General features: G+C 54.6%; 1 protein-coding gene across 1 annotated transcript in view; it reads right to left on the bottom strand.

The window, feature by feature from the left end:
- Positions 1 to 19,821, bottom strand: part of LOC110392179 (SH3 and multiple ankyrin repeat domains protein 3-like) — a gene marked incomplete at its 3' end in the record, with an annotated part of 155,445 nt that extends 135,624 nt beyond the window's left edge. Inside the window, 1 exon segment of the mRNA XM_021384204.1 lies at positions 19,705 to 19,821.

Below are 20,568 nucleotides of genomic sequence, written 5' to 3'. Positions count from 1 at the left end.
AAAGAAGTGTCTGGGATGTGCCCCATGAAGAAATTGCCACCCGCTGTAGGGAACCTGCCGTAGCACATGGGGATTCCCAGAGGTCCCTTCCAACACCCCCAGCCCTGTGAGTCTGGGAAAACCAAACCAAACCAGGAACACTGGAGTGGAAGCATCACCGGTGAAATCAGCCTCAGCAGGTAACTGTACAGTCACCGATGAACTTACGATTCTTTGCTTTAAAAATACTTAGATTGCTTGTCCTTAGTGCTCCTACTGGAAGAACTTCCCTTGCAGCTCCTAAGGTCACTTTCTACTTTCCAGATCCACGTGGAACAATGATTCCAACTCATACCTGTGCCAGCATCCACTGTCTCTCACAATATCACAGAGCAGTGCGGGTGGGAAGGGCCCCTGGGCCCATCTGGTCACTCTCTGCTCCAGCAGGGACACTTAGAGCTGTGCCCAGCCCCATGGGTGTGGGGATCCCCAAGGAGGACACCCCACAATCTCTCTGGTGCCTGTGCCAGGGCTCTGCCACCTGCACAGCACAGAGGTGTTTCCTGATGCTCAGGAACCTGTGCCCCAGTTTGTGCCCATTGCCTCTGTTTCTGTACGGGCACCACTGGCAGGAGCCTGGCTCCATCCCTCCCTTCAGGTACTTTACACCCTTTGCTGAAGCTGAGTCCCACCTCTGCCTCCAGTAGGATAACCAAGCCCACTTCCAGTGCCTTTGTAACCCTTAACCTTGCAGCATGGACGTGACTTGAACACAGAAGGAAAAGCCATTTCTTTCAGCTACGGGACCGGGATGCCATGAATGCCGACAGCGGAGACAACTGCAAAAAGGGATCAGACAATCTCCACGGCTGGCTAATGAGAACGTTTGCTCAGGCACTGGAACAGGCTGCATGGGGAAGTGTTGGTGCCCCATGCCTGGTGGTGTCCAGGAGGCATTTGGACAATGCCCTCAGCAATGCACTTCACCAGGTCAGCCCTGCAGTGGTTGTGCAGTCGGACCAGATGACCTCTGAGGGCCCCTTCCAACCGAACTATTCTATTCTATTCTATTTTCTATTCTAAATTAAGTTTTAAGTAAGGCCTTACAGGATGCTGGACAATGGTGTCAGCACTTGCCCTCACATCACACCGACTCTGGCTGTCATCTTCTGATTAAAGTTCCCAAACATTTTCCCTATTGTTTCCAACAGAAACAGACGTGATAACTACAGATTCATAGTAGAAATCTGTTCTCTTTTAAATACATCTTGCTTACATTTGCATCTTACTTGCAGCTTTCCTGTACTTTAAATTCTCCCTGGCCTCCCAGCCCCCCTGAGCACAGACTTTATATCATCAGTGAAGCTCAAGAGCACGCTCCTCGTGTCAAGGACACCAGAGATCACACTGAAGACCATTCACAGGACCAACACTCGTTGGTTTTTCCTACCAACCTCCTCCTGTTCCAGCAGCTCCCTTTCAGCAACCCACCACCCTTGCACGTTCATACCACTGCTTATTTACATCACAGTTCTGCATTTAATGCCACGCTCTCCAAGAGAACCATCTGCTTAACACAGGGCACTACATCAGATGTCCTCTGTTGCACCAACAGATTCGATCTACTGCATTCACCTTTCCTGGGGAGCTGTGCTCGTAGCCAGTATAAATCCAGGAGGGTTCGATTCAGTGATGATAAAAAAAAAAAAGATGCACAAGCTCCTTAAAACCTGAATCACGGATCACAGAGATCAAGAGCAAGTTACAGTAAACCACTCTGATAGGCAGACAGATAGATTAGATAGATAGAAAGGCAAACAGAAAAAAATGCAAGTATATATGGATATGTAAAGATATGCATATGTAAATGTGTGTACATGCATCTTCACAGCACTGTAAACATGGATTCTGCTTCCAAGTACTCTTGCAAGGCAGCAGTAACCCCCAGGCTTCCAGATTAACTCCATTCCCCATGGGTGTACGTTCCCAAAGCACTTCTGGATGGGGTGCAGCAATTCCACTCGCTGCCTCAGCCTTCGTGGAGCCAATTCCCAAAGCTCAAACACATTCGAGCCATGCTTTCTCCTGCCATCAGACACGGCAGCATCCCATTCTGTCCAGTTCCATCCCATCCCATCCAATCCTGTCCCGTCCCATCCCATCTCATCCCTTCCCACCCCATGTTCCCCTGCCTGCCTTGCATGCCACTGCCCCAGCTTTCCCTGCAGCACTTGACCCAGACTGGAGATGCTCATGTCCACGTGTTCTGTCCCCGCACACAATGGGCCATCTCCCTGGCAGAGCCTTCCTCCCCACATCTCCTGCTGCTCCCAGCACCTTCCACTCGCCTTCACACATGGGGAGCTCCTCCTCTGCTTTCACACCTTCTCTCACACCACTGCCTCACCTTCCACACGTGGTCGCTGCCCTCTCACACACAAACACTGCTAACCACGATGTCCTGCGCCATCCTCAGGAACAGACTCTGCCCCACGCTCAGGGCAGGGCATGCTGATTGCTAGGCAGAATGAAGCTGTATGACATTGCCTTGACAGTAGCTACCAGGAGAGGGTCATCTCCACCACCACCACGCACCTCCCCTGCTCCCAGCCTCTGCTGCAGCTCCACATTAGCCACTCTCTCCTATCAATGGCAAATTGCAAATAGACAGAAGGAAAAACCAGAAACTCGGGTCTACCGGGCACCTCGCCATCCCCCAGGTAGCTGAAGGCACTTGGGACACCTCTTGGCTGCCCACCCCCAGCCAAGGCTTTGGGGAAGGGTGCTGCAGCCAACCCCTGACGCCTTCACCGAAAAGCACGTCAGACCTTTCTCTCTACAGAACCATAAAACATAATCAGGTCGGAAAAGAACTCTGAGATCTCCAGTCCAACCCCAACCCATCCCACCATGCCCACTAACCATGTCCCCAGGTGTCACATCCCACATTCTTGAACACCCCCAGGGATGAGGACTCCCCCACTGCCCCGCTCCAGCGCGGGGTGGATTTCAGCACGTGCAGGGTGCGCTGCCGGAGCTGCTGAGCAATGCACAAACCAGCTCAATATAGGAAGCGAAGCAGAATGCCACATTCAATCGGATGCACGTAGGAAATTTAGATAAGCAGATTATAAACATACAGGCTGGAACTTAACCGAGGGGAAGACACTGCTTATCAGTAGCAGCAATTCTTCAAGCAGATCGTCGCCGCGGCGTCTATTCTTTGTCTTTGACGCAGCCTTCAGATTGGGATGCTGATAAGACCCTCCTGCACCAGGGACTGCCGAGGCCGTTTCCTCATCTGAACACAGGGGACTACCCGTGTACAAACGGGTCTCAGCCATTCTCCAGACCTCTCCCCTCCATCCTACTGGGAAAACTGGGCACGGATCACACCAGCATCTCAGCATCCAGAGCCCGGAGCCGCCACAGGTGCAGCAAGTCATCTGTCAGCATGATTGGGATCATCTGAATTATGGCTGTGCCCCAGCAGACAAATCAGCCGGCAGCAAAATAACTGGATTTCGAGATGTCACCAAACATCGCTTCTCTGAACTGCCTTAGCAGGGAAGCACGTCGGACCTGCCTCCCTGCGTGGACAAGGAATGCACTGAGCTCCACCCGTGCATCCTGTGCAGCCACCTGCTCTGCAGGGTACACGGCCATTCACCGCTGGAGGACGGGAAAAGGGAGCTGCACCTTTAAGAGATGCAAAGGAAACAACTTAATTTAATATATTCCAATAATGAAAACTCCGCTGGAGTATATTAGGCAACTGGAATGGGGATGTGATTGAATTTTAGAAACCGTTCCTGAATACGTGAATGACATTAAGAGGAAGAGCTGATGGAGAGCGCGGTGTGCGGCAGGTACTCAGTGCACAAGAGGACCTCCAGAGCATGTCAATACCTTACACAAAACACTGGGGGAAAGCAAAGGGGACCTGTAGCCCTTCTGCATCGTTTTCCCCCTTGGGAAGCAGTCCACAACTCCCAGATGACCATAAGCTGCTGAGTCTCATCTTGCACGGAGAGATGTATCCTCAGCGCTCCGGGGCTTCAGGACAGCTCTGGCCTGTTAGAGATGGGTTAGGAAAGGGCTGTCTGATGCTGATCATCCACCCCTTGCCCATGTCAGGCTCCAGCTGCTGGGGGCTGGAGAAACAGGCAGGCTGGGGCACAGCCCCGTACTGATGCTCACCACAACCTGCTTCAACTTGCACGTTGCCCAAAGCCCCTCGGACCAGCAGCTTCCCAGTGCTGAGATCTCAGCCCACCTCAGACAATTCACTCCCACTGTACACTGAGACAATAATATTGACAATAAGCCAGAGCTCAATAATCCAGGTCTGTGTCAGAACCTTGACAGACTGTTCAGAGCTCATCTTTTTCTTTAAGGCATCCTCTGAACTGCCACAATGGAGACAAGAGAGGGGAAACTTCAGGGACGTGGTTGGAGAAGCTTCACTTAACCACGGTTGCAGACTTAGATCCAACGAAGCATGCAGCAGCTCCGCCAGCACCGAGGGGCCCAGGCAGGGTTCCCATATGCAGAAACATGACAGCAACACCAGAGGAAAGCTATGTCAGCTACAGCACCAAGGGAGATCAGGCCTGAGGATGGAAATTGTATCTAACCTAAGCAGATCTCACAAATGACACATCCAATGCAGTCAGACGTGCGAGCTGCTTGCAGCTTCCAGCAGATGCTAACAGCCAGAAGCTTTCCATCACGCTTCAAGCATCTAGGGAGGGAACTGGAAGACTCTCTACAAACTTCATGTCAAAGAAGTGCAACACAACAACAAGACAAGTCTCACCCTAAGTTAATTAGGGCATAAAATATATGAAATACTTCACAGGACCAGGCTAATGGTCTGATAACGCAGTTTTCTGTCTCTGACAAGCAGCATTAGAAGTTGCTATTAAGGACAGCATGTGTGCCTCACCACTCACTTGAGCCTTCCAGCATCCATCACAGCTCTGGGGGACGTTAGCTGGACTAACCAGCTCGGTCCTGTCCACATCTGTGCTCTCCAGCACTGCACTCCAGCTATTCATCTCACCTCTTCCTGCACCTCCCAGCACAGCCCATGGCCTCCCACGCCACGCATCTGGAATTGCACTGCCTGCTGCACAGGGAAGACCTCAAGGCTTTGCCTGCTTCTACCTGATCTGCAGCTAGTTTCTTGGGAACCCTGCTGCAGGGTTTGCTGACAGCAGCTCTGCACCCACTGCGTGCGGTGGTTGGTGGTTTTGTGTCCCTTGGCTGTGCCTCCCCAACCCTGCTCCTCTGCAGGCTGCAGTCCCTGTGCACTTTCTCCTCGCAGGGCAGCTGCTCCATCCTCATGAGCATTTCTGCTCTCCTCCTCCGGGCCTTCTCCAGCTCTACCTCTCGCTCCACGAGATGCTGGACCTGAAATGCACGCAGCGCTGAGGGCGAGCAGTGCAGGATCAGCACAGCCCCCAGTGGCACTGCCTTCCTTCCATCTCTTCTCCATGTGTTTCACCAGTTCTTCTGGCTGCCACAGTGCCCCAAGCTCATCATTTTGAGAGCTATCAGTGCCCTTCTGGAGCTGTACTCCGCATTCGGCGCCGTGTAGCTGAATGTAGGACTTAAAGCAATGTATATGCAAGTATGAAATATGTTGTGTTCATCTTTGTGGTGGCCCAGCTGCCACCTTTGGTGCACTCAGCCCTCATCAGCATCGTCGCATCGTTTGGACAACCAAAAAACTTGGCCTCTTCCACAGACGTGGAGGGTTCACTGCACACTTCCTTCCCCAGCTCAGAGACGAAAACAGAACGCAGCAGTTCCAGCAGCAGCTCCAGGTGCCCCATTCCTCACTGTCTGCCATCCCAGAAAATCGACATTTCAGTCCCCCCCATCACTCCCTCCATTTAGAAGCCTTCGAGCCACAATGAAATATTTTGTCCCATCCTTAGTTTCAGCAGCAGCTGCAATATGAAACCTCATCTAAAGCTTTGCAGAAAACCTGAATGCATTTTGCTCACCCAATCACCTCCCCCTGTGGCTGCCAACACGTGGCCTCCTGCCCTGCCCTGGCTGCTCACAATGTCCTTGCTCCATCCTTCCACCACGCAGCTGGACAAGAACCCGGCCTCAGCTTAAAGATAACGGGATCACTCACTTAAACTCTTAATTATTCTCACTTTTAAAAAAAAAAGCCCTGAGACAGTGCAATTTCTTGTTTGAATTCTTCTGAATTCAACTTACACTCAACATCTTTTGTGGTTGCCGTCAAATGCATAAGCCTTCCTCCACTCAAAACCATCTCTCCGCAGCGATACCCGCAGGGCACGTCTAAAAAAAATCAGCGCTCGAATTTCTGCTGGAGGTTTCAAATGCCTTGAGCAGCTCTCACAGGTCCCTTCCCACGAGATTCGGGAGGAATCCTGAACGCACGGACAGTGCACCAGCACGCGAAGCCACGGTGCTGAGCAGGAGCTGCGTGCAGAAGCCACGCAGCGCTGCTCCCTTGCAACGCACGCTCGGGCTTTGCAGTGCTGGATCGCACTCAGGGCTGGTGCTGGGTGTTCCTATGAGTGCTGTGAATGATGACAGCTCCATTTCTGAATGGTGAAGCCAGCGGAGCCCTCCTCCCAGCGCACTGCTGCCAGCCCTGAGCTCCGTGCCACCACCTCTCTGCCAGCTGCACCAACGCAGCGTTCCTCCCTGCCCATCCAATGGAAACCCTGGCGAGCCAGGAGGATGAGTGCCACCAGAGCCAGCATAGAGCCTTCCTTCTCATTCAGGAGAACTTCAGAGCCACCCTCACTCTCAGCTCAGGACTCGAGCAATCCTTCTGGATGTAAAAATCTCTTCATGGCCCACTCAGCTGCTCAGAGACAGAAGCATGGGCGCCCTGTCCCCAGTGGCTCTGCAAATCAAATCCTGGTAGTGACCGGTATCAGCACTGCCAACGGCTTCTTCCATTGGGTGCATCACCCATGAGGAAAGCTTCTTCCCACCTTCGCACTGACAGCAGTGAGAGTGGTATAAAGATACTCCAAAAGTTACATTAATACTTCGCCTTGGATTTTGATAAGAACTTAACACAAAGGTGGACTACCTAACGGAGACGAGACTCTGGAAATGAACACAGATGCAATGTGGGGAAACCTACAGCACTTCCTGCATTCAGACAGAACATCTGCCAAGAGAAGAGGGCTCTGCACATCTGCACACCTTGCAGCTGCCCCAGTCCAGCCCAGCACTGGGATCCCCAGGTGAACACAAGACATGGTATGTGTCCATCATCCACTGTGCTGGTGCCGTGCTGGGGCTGGCTCCATGCACCCAAGCTCCTGCAGCGCACAGCAAACACGCCCCAGCCCCTTTGCCACCCCCTGCATGTGTACAGACACTCAGGAATGGGCTCAGCGAGGGCAATGTCACAAAGGTACATCACGGCTGGCAGATGAGGACCCACAGCTGCTTCAACCTGCGTGCTTCCATTGGTTTGGTTGGGGCAAGGAGCTGGAAGTGAGCAAAGGAAAGAGGGAGGATCTCTGCAGTGCTATGATCCGGACCACAGCAGCATTTATGGGACCCTGATTTTGTAGAGTGGCATTTCTGAAGGCATACACAAGTACAAAACTGGATTTCTCCAATCCCTAGCATCGTGCAAAATCAGCATTCACTTCCTCTGAAGCACTAACTCACTTGCTTGGTTCACTGCTAACACCCAGGTGAAACACCAGCTTTCTGCCATGCTGGGTTTTATACCAGGATCTACTCAAAGAATATACTGCAACCATTTTTCCTCCACTTTCCCTCATTTCGAACACTCAGGTCCATTTTAACTGACGCTGAGCCAGAAGCAATGGAAAAAAAACTAGGAAATTTCAGGCTGGAAGATATTTCAACAGGAAGATTAAAACCAGCTAAAAGAGCACGTCGCTGCGAGCCAGCTAGCTCGGAAATGCCACTGGCGAGACTTCACCCACCGTAAAGTAATAGCCCCATAAACAGGGAACAAATCCGCTTTACAACAGCTGAGCTTGCTGCCCAGCGTCAGTGATGCTGAACTCCGGGCAATACGAGCAATTTCATGCCAAGCCATGCAGCGTGGTCTCATTTGGGGTGCGCGCACTGTAACCAAGGAGGGTTATAAAGATGTCGTAAACACCGCACCGTGGAGATAATGATGGTAACCCATTAATTGCTGCAGCCCAGGGTCACTCCATACAGCACACACCACAGAGCTCTGGGGGTCCCAAATGCCTTCGGTGCTCTTACAGGGAGACTTGGGCACGTGAGTTATGGGCACATAAACATTAAACTGGGACATAAAACCCTTTAAATATCAGATATTTTGGGCAGAAGCCCAGCCTCACAGCTGGGGCACCTCGGCACCGCACAGAGGCGCATGGCCATGATGAACCCATAGAGATGGAGGTGCACCAGCACTGTAGCCTTGCACAGGGACACCAGCTTGGGAGAAGTAGGTAAAAACTGGGAGTATGAACTGTCATTCCAGACCCCACGTGTGTTTCAAAGTTGGCCATCTTCAGGTAAAATCAAAAGCTGCCCCAGATCCCAAATCCCCTCTAGATGGGGCCATGAGCATCGCTCCCTCCTCTCCTGACCTCGTGCCCATGGTGCAGGCAGCTGACACCTGGGGTGCCTGGGGCTGGGATTATTGCAGCCCCTGAAATCCCCAGTGACTGTTTGTGCACTGAGACTGCTGCCATCAGGACAGCTGTGCTGAATGTCATCAGATGAAGCAAAGCACAAGTGGAATGTGGGCAGCCACTTTGCCAACTTTAGTGCACATCCCTTTACAGAGTTTAAGCACACTGAACCCATATAAAATCACAGAATTATCAAGGATGGAAGTGACATTCCGAGATCCCCAGTCCAACCCCAACCCATCCCTCCGTGCCCAATGACCACATCCCCAAGTGCCACATTCCCACAGTCCTGGAACACCCCCAGGGACGGGGACTCCCCGCTGCCCTGGGCAGCCTGTGCCAGCGCTGACCGCTCTTTAGAGCACAAATTGTTCCCAGTCTCCAACCTGACCCTCCCCAGCACACTGAGCCCATCCCCTCTCATCCTAATTTGTGAGGGAGAAAGCATAAAAGCAAACAGCAGCAAGCCAGGAATAACCTTTCCCCACACAGGCATTAATCCTGCTAGAAATCCCCACAGCCCTTGATGTGAGCAGCGATCCCCAGCCAAAACTCTGACAGCACTGGTCCAATCCCTGGCCAGGACCACCTCTTCACTGCTGCATTTGCAGCAGAGTTCCATGGGTTTGTTGTTGTAGCAATCAGAAGGACCAACACGATGGAAAAAGAATTACAAAAGAGGTGGAAGGACCAGCACAATAGCAAGGTGCTACAAGGGAAGGGAAGTAGATCACTCACCTGTATCAGAAGATTCTGGGTTTGCAGGGAAGAGCTTCCACCAAAGAGGGATCTCCAGAAAGAGATCCTTCCTCAGGGGCAGTCAGCCCTTAAATGAGGCCTGAAGCGAATTGCCTTCACCTGTGCTCCCAGGGCTGACTGGGTCTTTCCTCCAGGTGCTCAATCAGTGGCTCAGGCTGTGACTCAGCAGTTCCCATACTGTTGTCTAACGGGCAATCACACAGCCACAGAATGGTTTGTGTTGGAAGGGCCCTCTGCAGTGAGCAGGGAAACCCACAGCTCCATCAGGTGCACTCAGCCCCATCTCTCTGCACGGCTTCCCGTCCCCCGGATGTGTCAACCACACCACGCAGCTTGGTGTCACCATCATAACTTCTTTCACCACTTGCCATCTCCCTCCTTGGCCCCTGCTTCTGTTTGTTACGAGTCAGCCCCGCAGCCAGGGCCAGTTTCGAACGCTCTGGGCTGGCGAAGCTGAAGTGACCAACAGCTGCAGCATCCCTGTGCCTCGGGCAGCGCTGCATGAGGCTCAGCACCAGTGGTAACGTTCCCCTTGCTCTTCCATCAGCCCTAAGCACACAGAATGCTCGTGATGGGAGCAGTGCTGCCGTGAGAAACGCACGTGGATAATGGTGGGGAGGGCATGGCTGAGACCAGACCTCCAGTCCTATGGATCCTCCAAACCAATGTGATGTTAAGTCGCGCCCTCCTTGCTCAGCTCTGCTTCTGCAGAAACTATTTCGTTCTTTCCAACATCTGTGTACCAAGAGATCACCTCCAGCCCGTGCTTCTTTGCAGCGTTTGTCTCCGCCTTCAGCCTGCACAGCTCTGTTCAGAGCTGCCTGCCCGCCCGGTAATATCCAGACAAGAGTGCCACTGATTGACAGAAGTCCCAGGATATCTCCTCTGCTATTTGCTATTCCGGCCCTGACGTTGCCAAACCTCCTTTTCGGTTTCTGGCAGGATCTGCACCATGGGCACTGCTCCGCGCTGCCTGCAGCATCCAGGTGCTGCCCTGTGCCAACAGGAGTGCTCCAGAGCAGCACGCAGAGCTCGGGGCTGGGGTCACGGGGACGGCAGTAAGGACAGCAGCAGGGGTTAGGGCACAGAGATGGGCTGCATGAGGCCAAGCAGGAAGGCAGTGAATGGTGGCAGGGCCGAGAGACACTGAGTACAGCTGGAACTGCACAGCTCTCAGAGATGGGAGCAAAGCACAGCGGCTCTGCCAGCTCCTGCAATGCAATGACCGAAGTCAACACCATTAACTTGCCCGCCCTGGGAAGCACTCAGAGATCACACGCTGACGATGCTGTGGCAAATGATTGGGCTAACGTCTTTGGGAAAAGCAGCGAGATGCACAAGTGCGTGTAAATAGCCACGAGCTGCGAGACGTGACACTTCGCCATCCAGAACACGGCGCTGGAGCCAGCCCAGCGTGCACCAGGGCAGCGCACCAGAGCGGAGAACCACGCAATCCGCCTGCCTGCTGCAACAGCAGCTCCGCGCCTGGCAGCCGCCCGCTTGGGACAGCACCAGCCACCTGCTCCAACCACTTTGCATTTCTGTCTGCTCTCCAGGAGAGGACGGTGGGCTGCAGAGCTGCGTGGAGCTCATTGGCATTCGGGCCATGCCTGCGCTCCCAGCCCGCTGCTCAAAGCCATACGGCCACTCGCACCGTGCCAGGAGAGCGTATCGATGCCATCACTGGACCCGGGTCTTCCAAGGACACCCCCTCCCCAAAGCCACGTGGGGACAGAGGCAGGGACAGCCCCAGCATGCTGCAGGCACAAGGAGCGCAGCAGGGCTGCACTGTGGGGCAGGCACCTCTGCGCAGCCGTCCTTGTGCCAGAAGGATGGAAAGCATCCATTACCGAGCCCAGTCCTGCTGAAAAGGACGTGGGGGAACTGGTGGGGGGCAGCACCACGAGCCAGCACTGTGCCCTCACAGCCCTGAGAGCCAACTGCATGCTGGGTGCATCCAGAGCAGTGCGGCCAGCAGGGAGAGGGGGGGATCTGCCCCTCTGCTCTGCGCTGGGACACCTCACCTGGAGCCCTCCATCCAGGTGGGGAGTGCTCAGCACAGGAGACACAATGACCTGTTGGAGCGCATCCGGAGGAGGGCACAAAAAGGATGGAAAGGGATGGAAAGGGGGAAGATTGAGAATGCACGTAAGGAGCAAGGTCTTCACACTGAGGGTGGTGAGGCACTGCACAGGTTGCACAGAGAGGTGGTGCTGCCCCGTCCCTGCAGACAGCCACGCTCAGGGGTCGGGGCTCTGAGCACCTGATGGAGCTGGGGGGGTCCCTGCTCATCACGGGGAGTGGGAACAGACAGCCTTGAAGGGCCCTTCCAACCCAAACCGTTGTAGCACTTTATAAGCCGGCCGTGGTCAGGAGAGTGTGCCAACAGCAGGGCCAGGATGAAGAGCTCTTACGACAAGCCCTGCAGGTGACGGCAGACACCCCTTGAAAGACGAAAAGAGGAAAGAAAGACAGCTCTAAGTGGAAATATTCTGCGCACTGAAGAGCTCAGCTGGGAGAGAAGCACCACAGGGAAATACAGAGCGGGGCACTGGAAAGGATGCTGGTGGCCAGGTCCGCCGTGGGGACTCTGCCCGTGGGCATAACCCAGCCCTGAGAGAACATCCTCAGCTTTTCCGTGGCATGTCCCCCCCCCTCCACTGCCCATGGCCCCACTGATCCCTTCCCCGTGTGGGTGGCACCTGCAGCAACCGGGGAGCAGCACCCCACCGAGCATTGGCACAGCACAGCCTTAGTGACCCTATTTTCTATCCCATTCCGTACATTTTGATGTTTTCTTCTGTATTATAATGAGCGATTCCTCATGAATGAGTGGAATTTTTCATGGTGGAGCTGACAAGGAGGCCGGTGGGACCGCAGTTAATTTAAAATCCTGTACAGCGTTTAGGCTGTCTGAATTCCTTCCCTGCAGTATGTATCACCTGTACTTATCAACAAACTCCATCGGACTTCGAAGCCTTGTGGTTTCCCCCATATAAAATAACCACGCCCTGGACCAGCAATGCGGTGACGTTTCGCTCCATCGTTCCCATTTCACTGCTCATTTTAACGCAGGCAATCCCTCTTCTCTTAGGTCTGAATGACTGGAGATGAAACCTCACCAAAGCTCTCAGAGCCCCGACCATGGGCTGAAGCTGTGGCCCCTTGGCTCTGTGCTCCTGGTGCTCACACCTCCTCCCTTTGTTCTGGCAGCCCAGTGCTACCAACAAGAGCACAAAGCTGCACGGGGCAGAGGGTGACACCAATGCATTGTTTGTCCACCACTGTAACATTCATGGCACCGAGCCTCAGTGTGTCGGATGGATGAAACTGAAATCCCCTTCTAAGAAAATCCCATCCCAGTTTAATCCCCTCTCCCTTCATGCAGCCACCACCACTAAAACCAAGCGAGCCTTGCTGCCGTTGGCTGTCACATCACCCACGCTGCTTAGGATGACGTAGTGTCTCTTCCCAAACCTTTATTTTCCTGCCAGTTTAGGGTTGAGAGGTCAAGAAATGAGTTCCCCTCTGGGACACGTTCCATCCCACCCAGTGCACCAGACCCTCACCGAAGAGCACAACCCACACAGTCTCCATTTGGACAACAGCTTCGCCTTGCTCCTGGCACGCACGCTGCCTTCCCCAAACCCAGATCCCCATTCCCAGTAGTCTCTTTAGTCCCAGATATTTTCCTGTACCCACTGCAGGCAGCTATTGTGTGCCAGGGAGCAGCTCCTCTCCCAGAGGTCCTCCGGTGGGATTGCCCTAGCACTTCCCATATGGATGTAACCGCTTTGGATTTCTCAGGCCTTTCTGATGAATTTCTGTCATCTTTTTGAAATTACCTTCAGAAGCAGGCACAGGGAGTGTTGTCAGCATCTCTCCTACCTCATGATGCTGAGCTGATTAAAGCTGTTGTCATTCACTGTCCCACATTTTCGGAAACGTGGCTATTTCAGTAACTCTACGCACAGACGGTGCAGTGCCATGTGCAGCCCCTCCTGCTCCAGGGGCAGTGGCCCAGGGGGTCACCAACAGAATCGTGGAATCATAAAGGTTGGAAAAGACCACTAAGATCATCAAGTCCAACCCTAACCCATCCCTACCATGCCCACTAACCATGTCCCCATGTGCCACAGGGCACAAGCCAACCTCAGCACTCACAGAACCACGGCATGGTTGGGTTGAAGGGACCCCCAGACCCATCCCTGCCGTGGGCTGAGTTCTGCTCCCCAGCTTAGGCCGCCCAGGGCTCCATCCACGGCCTTGAGCACCTCCAGGGATGGGGCACCCACAGCTCTGGGCAGCAGTGCAGGGCCTGTGGGTGAAGGATTTCCCCCACATCTGACCTCAGTCTCCCCTGCTTCAGTTTAACGCTGTACCCCCGTGCCCCATCGCCCTCTGCCCACGCACAAAGCCGCTCTCCTCCCGTGTCCGGGCCCCTCCAGGCACTGAAGGCCGCAGCGAGGCCTCCCCGCAGCCGTCCCTTCTCCAGGCCGCACGCTCCCTCCCTCGGCCTTTCCCCACCCGGAGCTGCTGCAGCACCTTCCAGGCGTTGCACGGTTCAGGTGCACGTTAAAGCAGAGCTCTGCCCTAAGCTGCTGCCCCTGCTGGGTTCCTCTCCCCACGGTGGGCTGGGGGCAGCTGGAGAGGAGCCTTGAGTGGGGGGGAATGAGGCCCTTCCTGTTCCTTCACCAACGAGTTGGGAGCTTGCTTTTCTCCTTCGTGGAAGGTTCAACCCAATGACCTCCCAGCGTTCCTTCCAATCCTCATTATTCTGCAGTTCCTCTGCAAGGACCCCTCATTTCCTGCCCTGCTGGATGGCTGGGGACCAGCGCTCCTCCTCACCACGTTTCTCCAAAGGAGCACTGACCAAATAACCCTTTAGAATCATAGCATCACCAAGGCTGGTGAGACCTCTCAGATCACCCAGTCCAACCATCCACCTACCACCAGTATTTCCCACTAAACCGTGTCCCTCAGTACAACACCTACACGTTTCTGGAACAGCCCCAGGGACGGTGACCCCCCACCCCCCACCTCCCTGGGCAGCCCATTCCACTCTTTCAGAGAAGTTTCTCCTAACGTCCAGCCTGAATCTCCCCTCCCTCCCCCCCCAAACAAGGCGTTATCTCAGACCACGGCACCACACCAGGAGCAAGAGCTGCTCCAACTCTGCTCTTCACCACCCCACCCCAAAAACAAAACCCCACATCAGATGCGTGGGGCACAGCCCCATATCACTGCACCGCTTGGCGCTGCTGGCCATGCCACAAACTCGCTCCCACTGCAGCCCTGGGGCCCTGCAGCACCCAGGGCAGAGCCTTTGCACTGGTACCCCCAGGAAATGATTTTGCTGCAAGGGAGGGTCCGAGGCTGCAGCTGAGATGCAGAAGGGACTCAGATTAAGAGCTGGTACCAGGCTGGAAAGCAAAGGGTGGGAGAGAATGAAACAATCTGTGGCCATTTCTCCTCAAATCCCCAATGTGTGCAGAGCAAATCAAATGGCTCAGAGCCTTTCAGAAGCCGGGAAGGTAAAGCAAATTGGCTGAGGCATTTAATAAATAAATAAGCAAAGCAGCGAGCTAGCACTTAGGGCAAAGATCTCATTCACAGCGCTGAGGGGGAAAGGGGCCTGGGAATAAGTGCATCAGTCCACACAGTTAAATGCAATAATGTGAGAAAAGAGGTTGAGACAAGGCATCTATTTTATTAAAACCCCCCGAGGAGAGGTCAGGATTATTAGAAATAAGATCCCTAGGATGCAGTTGATGCAATAACTGCAGTTTTAGCAATTTCAGAAGAAGGATATTTGTTCAGGGTGGCGAAGGGCCAGGAACGTTCGGGGCGCTGCCAGCAAAGGACGCTCTCTGGGTTTCTGTGCGGTGGAGAAGCAGTGCTCGGTGCACGCTCTGCCCGCAGCAGCCTCGGGCACAGCAGCAATTCGCATTGCCTGCTGCAGAGATGCTCATGGCCGGGACCACAGCAGAAGGCGTTTCGGGGTGCAGGTAGCAGAATCCCTGCTTCCCTCAGCATGTGTCCTGCTCTGAGCACGTGCCATGTGCAGCCACCGGCCGGGCTTGGCAACATGGCCCTCCTGATCCAGCAGTGCCCTGTGCTGTGCCCTCTGGAGCAGCTTTAGGGGATGCAGGGCAATGAGAGGTGGCACTGAGCTGAGATTTGCTACCAGGAGCGGGGCCCGGACTGCCCAGCCAGCTCCTGGACTGTGGCTGTGACCACTTGTTACGCACACGGTGCAGAAAACAGACGTAGGAGCTCTTCATGGGCTCTGATTCCGACAGGGCTGAGAACACGAAGGCAAAGTTGGCAGGAATGGCCACAAAACGGGAAGTGTTCACCCAAGGGAGGGAAGGCAGGAGGGAGGGAGGGAAGGAAAGCAGGAGGGGAAGTGGGAGGGAGGGAGGAGAGGAAGGAGGGAAGGCAGATGGGAAAGCAGGAGGGAGGGAAGGCAGGAGGGAAGATGGGAGGGAGAGAAGGAAGGAAGGCTGGGAGGAAGGCAGGCAGGCTGGAGGGAAGGCTTCAAATGCTACAGAAACTGGGAAACAGCAGCAATTGCTGTGGGCAAAACACACACACACACACACACACACAAAATAGAAAAATCCAGAAGGCACAATCACAAGAAGTGCCACTGCAGAGAGAAGCAAGGCAAACAAGAAAGCATTCTGCAAATGCACTGGCAGCAAGAAAAGATCCCAGATATTGCTGGAAATGGTTGGTTCTCACTGCAGAGAGAGAAAAATTCCAATGGATGAAGCTAAGGAAGACCAACTTAATGTCTGCTCATCGCTGAATCAGCCTTTAACACAAAGATCAGTGTGAGATGGTGTGTAACTTCACAGGGGCAGAGAGGAAAGAGCTCACCTGGAAACCAGCAGCAGGAACTAATTCATGTCTGGGTGAGCCCGACTGCACATCTAGTGGGAAGTTTAAGGATGGACTGAAGCAATCTAAGAACACTTAAGCTCATCTCTGAAGGATCACGCGACACAGAATGTGTCCCAAAAGCGTGGAAAAGCCTGGGGAATGGATGAGGTTTGGGTTTAAACAGACCCTGACAAGCTGAAGGTGCTCGATCTGTGCAGGAGAGACATCAACTGCAGCGGGATGCAGATAGGGAAACGCTCGTTATGGAGTGGGATTTGAGGGAGGAAAAAAGGTGGAGGCTCTCGCACGCTGGCTGTGAGTCACGCATCACACATCTCATGAAACGCAGTATTAGCAGCTATCAGAACCACAGCCTGAAAAACACGCGGTGTAATTCTGCTGCCGAGCTGCCCTGCGCCTGCACCACGCTGCTGCCAGGAGCAGCTCTGGGACAGAGCTACGGGCATGAGCTGTGCACTACGGTCACACAGGGCTGTGCAGACCCCCGCCCATCAGAGCACTGGGAGTGGGGGGATGGCAGCCACCTGCACCACCAACAGCCTCCCCAGGGTGGGCTCCCAGCTATGGGCCCAGGGGACAGCCCAGTATCACTGGGGATGCTCAGAGTGAGGCTGTCCCAAGCCCTGTGGGGTGCATCCATCCCCAGCATCACCCGGCTCTGCCCCGTGCCCATAAACACAGCATTGCTCCTGGAAAACGTGAGACGCCGCAGCTCGACCACTCTTCCCTTCAATTACGTCTGCCATCCTGAATATATTTGCAAAACAATCAGAATGTTGCTGGCTGTTTCCTCCCTCGGAATAAAGGATTTGGGGGCACGCGTTGCAGGCACGGATTTTTCTTTGTATTTATCCTGATCAAAATCTGACCCGGAACCAATTTTTCCGCAAGATTTTTTGGGGAGATGATAGAGGACTCCACGTGCTTACGGAGGCACTGTCACTTAACCACAAACGTTTTCCTCTCAGAAAAGAAAGCATCCCAGGGAACTGAGCACTGAGATGTGATAGGGATCGCTCAACAAAAGCTCAAACCCAATGTGAACGCACCAGGCATTGCCTGTAGAGGGATGAGGCCAAACAAGGAGTGAGAGGTACAGGGGTCACACCAAATGCAGCTGCTAATGAGCTGCTCCCAGCACTTGCTTCTTGCTGGACGGTGGCGGGGCACTCATACATCTCTATCATTTAAAGTAATATCAGACACCATGATTCTCTCTCATGGTCAGACAGGACTCCCCAGGCTCCAGTCTGTCCCCAGTGCCCCTCACCCTGGCACTGGGCACCGGTGAGTAGAGCCCGGCCCGCTCCTGCCAACCTCTCCCATCAGACATCCATCAGCACTGCCCACATCCCCCTCAGCCTTCTCTCCTCCCCCAGGGGATCAGGGCTCTCAGCCTCGAGCTTCAGCTCATTGCTCTGCATTCCTCCCATCCCCAAGGACAGCTTCACCCCACCACCCCGACCTCACCGCACGCACACCACGCTGAGCACGGCGGCTGCAGCGCGCGAGTTCCGCTTGCCCCAAGCTCAGAGCCTCAGAATACTCCTACCCCTACAGAAATACGCACAAAATGGAACAAAACTTAGATCCACACATCATTAAATGCAGACAGCCAGGATGGATCCTGTCGCCCCGGCTCTCTCCATGCCCTGGCCCAGGCAGGAGGCAGAGGACGGGCAGAGCTGCTCCGTGCATCCCCGCTGCTCCCAGCCATTCCAGGAGGAGCTCCAGAGGCACTGATTATCAAATTACATTCCCCACTCTGACCTCCTAATGCTTTTATCATCACACTGTGCCCCTGTCTAGCAAGCTCCCAAGGCAGTGAATTCCAGAGCTAACTGCAGGGCGGAGGAAAAGCACCGTCTCATCCCGGTTTTGAATTTGCTTGCCATTAAATTTCATTGCATGCTCTTTCTTTTCCTGGTGCCACGAAACAATCCGAAGTTACCTATTCCCCTCTCACAAGCCACTCCATGATTTCAATATTTTTAACTTTTTTCCTCCCCTTCGTGTCGTTTCTAAGGTAACAATCCAGCTCTCCTAAATCTCTCCTCAGAGCAGAGGATTTTTTTTCATGGCTGTGAAATTCCTGACGATCATTTGCTTGGAACTCAGTCTGTCCCCGCTCACCAGCTGCGCTGGAGGTGCCAGCACAGGTCCTGGCCACAGCACTGGGCTGCTCCCCACGTCCTCCTCCACCAGCTCCTGCGGTGATGCGGAACCACTGCACTTTGTTCCGAGCTCACGCTGAGCAGAGCTTCCCAACAAGCTGCATGGGAAACAACCTGCAGCTTCTCTCAGGTTAAACTGTTAATTAGGAATCCTACCGAGGACTCGAGTCGTTCGATTCTTTTTTCCCTCTAGTAGCTATTTTGCATTTATTCTCATTAGCTTTCGTTCACTGACGTGCTTCTGTTTCCCTGATTTGTTCAGATCACCTTGAAGGGCCCCCAAGCCGTTGCTGGTGTGGCATTTAATGTAAAGAGCTGTCACCTGCAGACCGGCTCCTTGCTGCCCAAACCTATTTCCTGCTCATTAGCAAGCACGAGGACAGCCCAGAGCTGGCACCCACTCTTCAGCCTCCTGCTCTGCCTGCATGGCATTGGAGTTTCCCATGAAGCCCCCGCTAGCAGACGTTACTTTCCACCAGGCACGGCTGCGGTTCACCTCTCCAGCAGAGGACTTCATGAAGCAAAACCTGAACCCAGCCCTCACCAAGAGGCCTTCTCCTCAACTCCGTCCCAGCGGCAGCACTTTGCCAGGGAGGCCTTTGCCCTAAACCACCAGGGCACTCGTGCCTTGGATCCACCCAAAGGCAGAGTCAGAGCAGCGACAGAGCTGGAGTTCGCGTTGCACATGGTCCTTGTCCACCCTCGTCACTGGGTGACAAGGGAGCAGCAGGAGAACTAAGGTCACTGCCACACGAATGGGCCAGTGCTATCCCCATATCACAGCGAGTGTTGGTCCTGTGCTGACCCACCAAGGGAGCGTGGCCATGCCCACCAACTGCACCCAGGCCCAAGTGGGTTCAAGAGAGCAACCACCTGTAGGTATGGAGGAGGCAGCGACAACCAGGAGCCGGCTCGGACGCACACAAGGGGCTGGCATTTCTGCAGTACGCCACCTCCAAATATTAGTTTTCAAGATGCATTCATTGTCATGGCAACAACAAGCACAACATGGAATTGATGTACTCACCACTCTTCCGAGACGCAAAATTAGACCGAGGGATGGGGAGAAGATCGAAGCAGCCCCCACTGTGCTCGTGCCAAGCCCTGGGCAGCCCCGCTCCCCACGCTGCCGGGACGGGATGGTGCAGAACCGCACAGCACTGAGCTCCCTGCATCCCACCCCGCGTCCCAGAGCTGCTCCCATGGGTGCCAACCCCAGCCCTCACCTGGCCTTGCCGCGGCTGCTCCTCCGGAGCGTGGGCAGGTCGACCTCCTTCTCCTCCTGCACGCGTTGCAGGGACGGGGAGCGGCTGTGGGCGCTGCGGATGCTGCCGGAGCTGGCCAAGCTGCCGTCCCCACCGCCGACCCCCACCGCGGCCTCCTGCATCTGGGCCAGCAGCTGGGGGGGAAGGCTGCGCAGCGAGGGCACCGGCGAGTAGGACGCCCGGGTCTCCGCCTTCAGGTTGTTGTCGCTGGCCGAGCGCTGCAGCATACGCGGGGAGGAGAGGCCGCCGGCACCGAGGATCCGTCTCCGCTTCGTGTAGCTGGGAGTTTCTCTGAAAGGCACTGCAAAAAGAGGCAGGGAAGTGGCGTTAGGCACCGGGTGTGCAGGGCGAAGCTGGGTGGTGAGAGTGGTCCGGCACTGGAATGAGAAGCCCTGGGAAGTGGTGGAGTCACCGTCCCTGGAGATGGCTTTTACTCAAGAAAAGGAGTAGATCTGGCTGCTGGGGATATGGTCAGTGGGCACGGTGGGACTGGGTTGGACTTGGGGATCTCAGAGGTCTTGTCCAACCTTACTGATTCTGTGACTCCATGGTCATGCTGGGGCTGGAGGACGGTGGCAGAGAAGGAGCACGGAGCTGGGGCAGGAATCATCATAGAATCATAGAATGGTTGGGGGTTGGAAGGGAACTCAAAGCGCCCCACTAGCTCAGGCTGCCCAGGCCCCATCCATGGCCTTGAGCACCTCCAGGGATGGGGCACCCACCCTCTGGGCAGCAGTGCCAGGGCCTCACCACCCAGGAGAGGAGCCACATCCTTATGGGAGCACAGGAAGAGCCGGAGCAGACGAGGATGGGCTCCATCTGCTT

This window comes from Numida meleagris, chromosome 1 (assembly GCF_002078875.1).
Source record: "Numida meleagris isolate 19003 breed g44 Domestic line chromosome 1, NumMel1.0, whole genome shotgun sequence".
In the NCBI taxonomy this organism is placed as follows: domain Eukaryota; kingdom Metazoa; phylum Chordata; class Aves; order Galliformes; family Numididae; genus Numida; species Numida meleagris.
The sequence above is the reverse complement of the archived record's forward strand: the minus strand, read 5'-3'. Positions and strand labels throughout refer to the sequence as shown.